The following is a 10,125-nucleotide window of genomic DNA, read 5'->3' on the forward strand; positions in this document are numbered from 1 at the left end:
AGGGGTCCCCACAGCGGCCAGGACCCACCCAGGGCGCTGAGCCCATCATCCTGACCCAGAGCCCCGTGGCAGGGACGCAGCTCTATGGTTACAGCAACTGGAGGAGACACGGAGAGACTTCAGCACATGTAGGCAAAGCCCTGCTGGGCTCCAGTGCTGGCCTGGCACCGTGGAGCCCCCGGGCAGAGTGCTGAGCTGGGAGGGCAGGAGGGGCACTCACTCACTGGCATCCTGTGCCCTGGGATCACCACCTGTCCCCGGCTGTGCTGTTTGCATTGCTGTGATCCAGGGAGATCAACAGACCCGAGCTGGGCACACAAAGGACCACCACCCTCCATCAGCCATGCCTGTCCAAGATGCAGCCCAGCAGGTGCACACAGGCAGATTGTTACTCATTTGCCTGGTCTGACCTTTCCTAGGCAAGACACAGCTTGGAGAACAGCACCTGGGAAGGATGGAGAGGAAAGCTTTGGCTGGTCTGGGAATGGTGGGTAAGCAGGAGCAGGGCTGCTCCAGATCTTCTGCCTTTAGAGAGAAGCAAAGGGCATGTGTGGAATGTGCTTTTAGGAATCTCTGTCATTAAGGGTCTACTCCTGTTTGTCTCTAGTTCCCACTTTTTTCTGTCCTTCTGACACAGTGACACAAGCCTCTGATTTTTTTTGTGCTCTGTGATGGGTCATGCTCTTAGGAAGGGAAGTAAGGCAGCTGCTATTGTCCTGCCTAAATGTAATAATGGCTAAAGAAAATCCCCCACTCCATCCCCCTCTGCTTTGCCAGCACACAAGCCAATGTCCCCACAAGCAAAAGGACACCAAGCACCTTCTCCCTCCTGCCATGGGAAGTGCCAGCACAGCCAAGCAGCAGGCACAGACAGGACAAGATTTGGGGAGGAGCAGAGCAGACTGACTCCTGAGCACCGGGGGAAACTACAAGAGATATCCAGGGAACAGAGAGCACAGTGAAGGTAGGACAAGTGTTCCACTGCAGGTCAATGGCCTGCATGGGAAGGGGGAGCCATCACTTCCTCGCCTGAGCCCTCAGGACTGACTTCAAGGATTGCAATGGTTTGTTAGCTCTGTACAGGGAAGGTGCCTTGAGACCTGGAGCAGAGACTGGGTCACAACAGAGAAATCAGCCTCAATCACCCTACCAGGCAGGTAGGCAGCCCAGGTAACTCCTGGCGAGCCCTGAGACCATCTGTGACCGTACCCAGTGTGTAGCTCAGGCAGTGGGAGCAGGGCTTGAATGAGGGGTCTGGTCATAGCTCTTAGTCACAGCCTTACTGTCCTCATGGAAGTCCCCTACACTACCCAAGGAGGTTTTCTCAAGGATCAGCAGCTCATGCTAGTGCCCAATTCACTGATGCCAGGGTGATGCAAGTGCAACCAGCCAGGCTGCAGCCTTTGAACCGCACAAGCAAGAAACCTTTGCTGATAGAGCCGTAGAACCTGGCTTATTTCTTTATTTGGAAATACCTGAACAAAGAAAACTAGAGAAATCATGGAGGGATGATGAGTGGCAATATTTGGAGCAGAGCCTGAGACCTTGTAAGAGGGTTGTCCAGGACCAGAGCAGCTGGCACACAGCCCATGGAGATGGTGTCCATGGTTGTGTGCAGAAGAGCTGGGCTGGGTGGTGGACAGCAGAAGGGGCAGGATGCAAGGCAGTGATAGATGCCAGGGTGCTGATGAGTTCACAGTGTTCAGGGTCATTAATCAGATCAGAGCTGGATTAAGGTGTCCGAGGTCTGATTAGCTTCATTTCCCGCCTCAGGAAGGAGGGAACTCTCTTTCCCATCCATCAAATCCTCCAGTGACAGCTCACCTGGTTGCTAACTAAATCAGAGGATTGTAATAAGTGAATGTGACTGTGGCCTGGCCCCTCACCTCTGCCCAGCATCCTTCCTGCACAGGAGGGTGTAAGGCAACCCTGAACATCAGGCACAGGTGGCAGACCCCAAGATACCAGCCAGAGATCTCCAGTTTGAGGGTTCAGGGCCCTATGGACAGAAGCTCTCCCAGGAAACCCCCCCAGTTCAGGATGAGGTGCAGTTCGAGGGGATATGTTCCCTGTCAGCATCCATCTTGCTCCCAGTCCCCCCACAGCTCCTCTGTGCTAAAACCTACCCCATCAGTATCTCCATTTGTCCCCTGCCTGATGCACCTCGTGTTCAGCGTGCCCTAAAGCTACCTCCACTTTAACCACTTAGACTGTTTCTGTCCAGAAAGTGCAGACCTGCAGGAGCTCCATGCTGCCCAGGCTCCCTCACCTCTCTGGGGCAGACCCTGATGACAGCATCCCACGCTGGGCAAGGGGCATCACCAGGAGTGTTCACACAGCCCTGAGCTTCCTGGGATTCTTTAATCTGCCTCGGTATGCTGGGGGGAATTTTCTGGATGTGCCTCAGCTGGACATTGAGAGCTCAGTCCCCCTGGAGTGACCTGAAAGCAGCACTCACAGCAGCACCCCTGCAGGCACACATGAACCCTGCAAAGCCTTTTTTACTGCTAATGGGAAGGTACACAGCTAGACACCTGGAGCTCCTACTGTGTCCATAGCCTGCAGTGAATTGACTCCATTGTGACTCCCATCCATGTAAGGTCAAGCACCAGGAATAAAACTAGAAGGACAAACCCCCACACAACCACCAAAGACACCCAGGTCTGGTGTACACGAGTTTTCAGCAGCTCCAGAGTCCCACAACACTACCAACAGCACTGCACATACTTCCCCAATTTGTTGCCAGCAGTACCTGAGCCCTCAGAAAGAAGCCATGGAGATCACAGGTAATATTTGGGACCACAGTTCAGTTTTACAGCCCCACTACTTCCTCAGTATCACCTTGGGAAGCAACGTAATGTCCCTCAGCAAATGCAACTGCCCCAAGATCAAAGCCAAGGGTGCCGAGGAAAATCCATACCCTGATAAAAAAATTCCCAACTGGGACCAGACTCCCATTTTCCCAGGATTGAGTCTTCATCCCAGACACAATATATGACATGACCCATGCTGGGGTGTCTTGATTTTCACCCAGCCTTTCATTTTGGGCTTTCCTAGATGGACAGTTTAGCACCAGGTCCTGCTGTCACCTTTGGGTCACCTCCTGTCTTGAGTCAATAGAAATTACCTTTGGCACAGAGACTGTGCAGGAATCAGGGCTCAGCCCATCCCAGAGAGATGACAGAAACCCTGATTTCTAACCAGGCCATTTAGGCTCTCAGGTGTTGAAAGAGCTCCCTGTCTGTCTCCAGGATGGCTGTACCTGTTTGCTAAGCATTAGCTACTCACAGGTCACAGCCCCAAGAGCTTTCCACCTTTAGAAATGACTTCTCAGTAAGAAACCCACGGTGTGTCAGCCTTGTTAAAGCATCTCTGAGAAAGCAGAGATCTTGCTGCTGTGGACCTGGTGCCTCAGGTCATCTTGTGCCTTTCCAAAGTCTGTAGCCAGCTAGTGGAGAAATACAGCCTGGAGTCACCACTAATACTGGAGACTGGATGTAAGCCTGCTCAGAAGTGTTTTTCTAGCTCTTCCCCCACAAGAGAGGCTGTAGGAGCACCCTACCCTCATCCCTGAGCAGGCAGAGCCCCTGGTAAGAATTGCTAGGTGCAAGAGCCCCTTTTGGGGTGTCCCAGGTTTTGTGGGAGCCCTGGCCATTGCCCACAGCAGGACGTTGCCTTTGCCCTGCCCCTTACAGCCAGGCCACCCGCTATCTCCAGAGTCTGGGAAGCCACAGGAGGCTGGTGGGGAAGGTAAATAAACTGCCAGCCCAGCCATGATTTGTGACTAAATGAACAGTCTAAGTCACCTGTGAGTGGCTTGGGGCCATTAACCAACCAGATAATCGGTCTTAATCAGCCCAGCAGTGGTGGGAGCTGAGTGTACCTTGTGTCAGATCTGGCACGGGCAGCTCCGAGGTCCCAGCTTGCGTGGGGGCTGTCCCCTCTGCAGAAACACTGCCTGGGTCACCCACACCACTGCCATGGGAGCAGGGCAGAAATGCTCTCAGGGCATTCTCACAGGGCTTCTCATCTGACTTTAGGGGACTCCCCCTGCTCTGATGGTGACAGAGGACAAGTCAGTGAAGGCACCTCCCTGCCTGCTTCCAGGGTCCTTGCTCAGTCCCTGCCATGCTCTGTCCCTGCCTGGATCCCCTCTCATGCGGGTTGGCCTAATCCTACCCACCTCAGAGACTTCCAGGCCAGCCACAGGCTCCTGAGGGTTTCTGCCTCCTGCACATCAGCTGCTCAGTCCAACAGGTGGGGCTCTGTCCTGGAATGCAGAAATCCCCGTGCTTCCATGCCCCTGCCGCCGTACCCAGCACCCACCCTCCCTCCACAGGTACCAGCCCCCAGGGAAGGGTTAACAGGGAAAGCAAACACGGCCCCGTCCCTCCCAGACAGGCCTCCTGCAGGGATCTCTGGGCAGCTGTTTGTTTAGCCAAGCAATTCCTCAAATAAGCAGCCTCATCTCGGATGGGACAGGGCAAGGCTGAGCAGAAAAACTGTTAACAGCTCCCACTGTGGAGCAGGGAATAGCAAACCAGCACAGGGAGGCTGGCAGGGCAGGGAGGGTGCCTGCCCCAGCACAGAGCCAGGGCAGCTCTGCAGTGTCACACCTGATGCCACCACACTGGCAGCACCCCTCAGGACCGGCCTCAGCGCTGCAGGGGATGCCCTGGGGCTGCTGGGTTCCCAGGATTCAGCAATGCACTGAAAAGTACTCAAGGGTGCAGACAGAGGACTTGTCCCCTTGTAAACACATGGGGATGAGCAACAGGGACGTGTGGGATGGGGTGACACGTCCACACATGGACTGGAGTGACAGGGACACAGGCAGCTTGGATCTATTTCTTACAAGGACTCAGAGTATAATGCTGCATTTCCAGTCCTGTTAGCCCCTGACCTCTCTCCAACATCTGGGTCTGAAACACCATGAGCACACAGCACCCTCAGAGACATCTCCTTCATCCTACGGCCCCCAAATGAAGGAGCAGCACCTTGGCTCATCCTCAGTGTTTGTCCTCACCCCAGGCCTTGTTTTTTGGGGGGGAGAGATTAAACAAGCCAGCACCTTCCATAGCTCAGCATCATCCAGGAAAGCAGGGAAGTGACTGAATGCACCGTGTCCCTCCTGCTGCTTCCCCACAGCCCCACTCTGCAGCCCTTGCCCTGCACAGCACTCCAGCACCTTGTGTCCAGGGTCACACATCTCTGGCACAGCCAGGCTCACCTCCCCCTGGCACCAGGGGGGTCCCCCAGCTCTGATTTGTCCTGTCACCTCCACAGTCTTCTGGTTTGGCTTCACTGTGTCTTGTCCCAACGCCAGAACTGCTGCATGTGGGGGACAGAGCCAGGTTTGGGGTCTGGGGGTGCAGGAGTGAGGAGGAGGAACACCCTCACACACACCTCTTTCCCCCAAAAACACAGCCTCACCTCCTGGCTGTTAATGGCCTTTCCATGGAGTCAGCCCCTAACCTGCTCCCGAGATGACAGAATAAATCAGCTGCTCCTCCCAGGACCTTGGGCTCTAATTAATGTCAGCTCATTAACAAGATAACGGCCATTTATTACCCTGTCTCCTGGCTGCTGATTAACCCTTTCCCGAGGTGGGGGCAGCGGACGGTGATGCCATGGGACAGGAATGGTGGGACACGGTGACGTCTCTCCCAGGGACACCAGGAGGGGAAGGCGTGGGCAAACAGGGCTGCAGAGAGCCTGAGAGAGGAGCGGATGGGGAAAAGGGGGCTCCCTTTTCCTTTCCCCAGCAGTCTGGCAAGGGCTACCTGGTAAAAGCGCTAAAGGGGCTACCAAGAGTCGCGGGCTCCCTTTGGATTGTCCCCATCCCCTCTAGCACATCCCTGTGCCTCAGTGTCCCCAAGTGTCCCCACCCCAGCCCACGGGGGACAGTGGGGATGAGACCTAGAGCTCAGCACAAAGGCCCTGCACACCTCTGGTCCTCAGCCCCTATTTTGACGAGGTGCCACACAGACCCACAGGCGGTGAGAAGCCACCAGAGTGTCCATCCCTGCCTCCAGAGTCGAAAACAGCCCCAGCTTCACATTCCCGGGTACTGCCTGTGCCACAGAGCCACGGGGCAGCATGATCTGTCCTGGGGCAAGAGGAGGCTTTTGCCGTGCCCTTGATCAAGGCTGGGTGCGGGGTGCAGAGCAAAGGCCGTGGGGAGGCATGTGTGTCCCTGCAGCCGTGCAGCCCCAGGCAGGGGGGCTGATGCTCTCGTACATCCATCACGCTGCTCGGCGCTCCCTGCGCCGCTTAATCAGCCTGAGCGCTTCGGCTCGTTAAGCTGACACCTCCCCTGCGAGAGTGAGACATGGGGGCAAGCGAGGTGCCACTTATTTATTTTCTTCTTTCCCAGGGAATATATTAAACAAATTAAATTCCTGGAGTGTTGGGTCAGCAGAGCAGGCTCTGCGCCTGTCCCAGCCGTGGGGAGGGGACTGTGCGGCCCAGCCTGCAGCAAACGCGGGCACTGCTGCGGGGCCCAGGCTCTGCCGTGCCTCCCCACTCCCTGCAGAAATACACAGCCCCCCTAATCCCCGTTTCACTGCCTGGGCTGTGCCTGGCAGTCTGAGGATGGTTGGGAGGGCAGGACTGCAGGAAATGTAGTCCATGATTCCATAGGGAAAGTCCCCAGGAACCCACCTGCTGTTCCTGAATGGGCTTCCTCGGCCCCACAGAGCTGTGACACAGCTTTGGGGACAGCTTGTGATGCTCCCTGCTCCATGGAGAGCCAGGGACTGACTCCAGCCACAGCACCAGGCCTGCTTCTTTCCACTCTAGTGCTGGGGACATCTGGGCTAGGGGCAGGTTGACATTGGAAGGTCTTTCTGCAAGAGGGAGAAACTGCAGAAGTTTCTGGAGGGAGTGCACTTGTTCTGTAAAACAGGGAGAGCTGGGAGGGAGTGCACTTGTTCTGTAAAATAAATCCCATCACAGGACTGCAGGAGCTGGGCATTTAGAAAAAAACACTGCATCCCAGGAACAGCTCTATGCCACAACCATTGACTCATTGGTGTTGGCCTTAAATTATACAAAGACATGAGAACAGGAGCCTTTGCTGAAGCAATCCCCTACACTGGGCCCTTTGCCTACTTCAGCATCAGTCACCCTTCACAGTCTAGTGCTGTCCCTGCTCAAACTCCCTGAGGGTTGGGATGCTGTTTCCTTGCTGCTGGGCTGCTCTGCTCCATCCCAGCACCAGCTGTGTTTCAGCCCTGTTCCAGGTCTACTTAGGTGACAGGGATGGATGGAAAACTCACAGCAAATTAGTCATTAGTCCTTGGAGTTGTTTATTTATTGACCATTTGCAACTCTTCCCTCCATCAGCACCTTTTCCCTCCCTATTTTTCCAGCAAAGTCAATGGCAGCCTGTCCTGCTTCTCTGTCCCACCCCATCCCATCTTGTCATCCCCATCTCTTACATCGGTCCCTTCTACCTAATCTTAGTCCTTCAAGTGCCTCTTCATTTCAGGAATGGACCCATCTTTTGCTGGTGGAAGGGTGACTCCCTGGAGGTTAGTGAAGAATTAGAAATAATTTAATTTACCTCCCTGTTCGGGTGCTTTGATGAGCTGAAAGGCCCCTTGTCAGGAAGCAAATCCATCTTCCTCCAGCCTTACATCAAATTTCATTCACTAATTAGAAACTCCTGCCCTAGACCATGCTGCCCCCACCCCGGCCACCCCTTCTCCCCACCAGCACCATTATGAAAATAAATTGTTCCATTAGCTGCATTGTTGTGGCTGTGGGGCCCAGTGCTGGGAGTTATTAGAGCAGGAGGGAGGGCGTTGGATTAAGACAAATGATTTATTACGGAAAAGGACCCTGATTAGATTCTTAGCCGTCCCCAGCGTGTGGCTGCATGCTCACACAGCCGCATCCCGCCGGCCCCTGTGGCACCGCGCAGCGGCCGCTGCAGTCAGTGCCGATGGCCGTGGCGTTTGTCCCGGGGCTGTGCCCTGCTGAGCGCTCTCAGAGCGCCGGGAGCCCCCAGCTCCTACCCAGACATGAGGTAGTGACTGATGCCGGCTGCCCCTGCATTGTCCCCGGCTGCCCCTGCCTGCCTTTCCCTCCTTTGGAGGGTGGGGACCACCAGCATCACCCCCAGCTCTGCAGCAGGGACCCGCTGTGGGTGCTGAGTGTGTCCCTGGGGAGCGGGGGAGCGAAGGGACAGGGGGATTTTGATGTGTCAGCCGTGTACCCCACACTGCGGGAGCGGCAGCTAAGGGTGTCCCACCAGCAGGAGGGTCGGCAGGGCTCACCCTGTGTGCTGGGAGAGGTTGTCAGGCCCCTCCAAGGGTCCAGAGTACTCTCTGCACCTGGCAGATGTGAGGTGGGCACGGCTGCAGGGCTGGGTATGGCTGCAGAGGTGGGCACTGCCACGGCGTGCCCATGTCCTGTTGTCCTTGCTGTCCCTATAGTAACATGCACCCTCCGGCTTCTTCCTGGAGGGAACAGAGATAGGGACCCAGGGACATGTGAGTGCTCCTGGGATATAAAGGATGCAAGCTGAAAATAAAGTGCTTTGTGGCACTGGGTGGCGGTTCTGAGAGCTGGAGGGTGTCTGCTGGGGCTCCAGTGCGCTGGTGGGCAGGGATGTCCAGGGAATAAAGGTGTGTGTAGCGGGCAGGATGCGTGCGTCTGTCTGTCTGTCCGCGGTGCTCACACAGTCACAGCAGGCTCCGGTTGACACCCAGAGGCTGTTGCCTGCTAAAACACCTCCATCCCTGCCCGGGGGAAGCTGCCACGCACAGGCAGAGGGGCTCTGCAGCACCTGTGGTGGGGCCGTTCCCAGTGATGCTGTCACACAGGTGCCACGGTGGAGAGCGGGGCAAGAGGTGGGGGGCTCGGGACAGAGGGGGAGGCGGAGGGAGTTCGGGGTGCAGGGTGGCTCAGCAGCACACATCGCGCTGCCCCAGCGGGAGCGGGCATGGAGCCGGGCTGGCGCTGCCGCGGCAGAAGGGCCGTGGGGCGAGGGACAGACGGGAGAGGCGGGGACGGGGACCGTGTCCCCCCTTGTTAACAGCGCCGGACCCTGTAGCCTTTTCAAGGCTCTGAATAGGGGGTGGTACCTCTCTTCTGCTGAATTAGGGGCCGCGCTTGTTGGAGCTGGTTTAACACGGCTGGAAGGATGGGGAGGGGGGACGTGCTAGCCCAGATGGGAACATGTGGGGGTGTCTCCTGTCGCCACATGCCCTTCCTCTCCCTCCCACCCACCATTTATATGGTAATGAGGACAAATTGATGGAGAGACAGCCATTGTGGCACCCTCCAGCCCGGCCCTTCTGCCGGCCACCCACCAGCAGCCCCATCCATCACTGCCCAGCTGGGACCCTGCTGGGATCATCCCTCCCCTGGCACTGGCACGCTGGGAGATGGGATTGCTTCATGTGCCCACCGGCAGCGGGGCAGCTCCCAGGCTGTCCTGGTTCTCCTGGGGCTGAGTGACAAGCAGATTATGACATCCAGGCAAGGAAGAGACCCCCATAAGTCCTGGGTGTCAGCTGGACATCATTTTGTCCTCAACATTCTTTTCATGTGGTGTTATGGAGCTGTGGGGGAGTTAATGGAGCTTCAGAAAGACCTTAGCATCTTTCTTAGGGATGTTTTCCCTCCCTCTCACTGCCCTGAAGCCAGCTCAGAGCCAGGCCCTCCTTGCTTTCCCTGCCTCCATCCCAAAGCGGCTGCCATGGACCCTGCAGCATTCTCCTAATGGGGAATGGGGCAAAGAATTCTTCCCCCCACACTCAGTGATTCCCTAAAAACCTGGACCTGGAGTTGATCTCCCGCAAAGAGCACATTCCCCTCCTTGTGCAGCCTCTGCCTCTGGCTCCCCCTGCCTGCCGCAGCAGCCCGATTGAAATTTCACTCCACAAAGCACTTCTCGAAAGCCTGACCCCGTGGCCCCCCAGGGACCAATTTGTCCTTCTGTGTAATAAGAACCTAATTAAATTAGCTCTGCCGCCTTGCAGAGCCCTTAAATTAGCCCGGTGATGAGGGCCCTCGCTGACAGCCTGCTGCCGAATTGCTTCACACTTGCCGGGCTGGGGGGTCCAGGGAAAGCCCGAGGGCGATGCTGATCCCAGCACGGCCCGGGGGAGCTCG

The sequence above is a fragment of the Melospiza melodia genome, chromosome 8, assembly GCF_035770615.1.
Source record: "Melospiza melodia melodia isolate bMelMel2 chromosome 8, bMelMel2.pri, whole genome shotgun sequence".
Lineage (NCBI taxonomy): Eukaryota > Metazoa > Chordata > Aves > Passeriformes > Passerellidae > Melospiza > Melospiza melodia.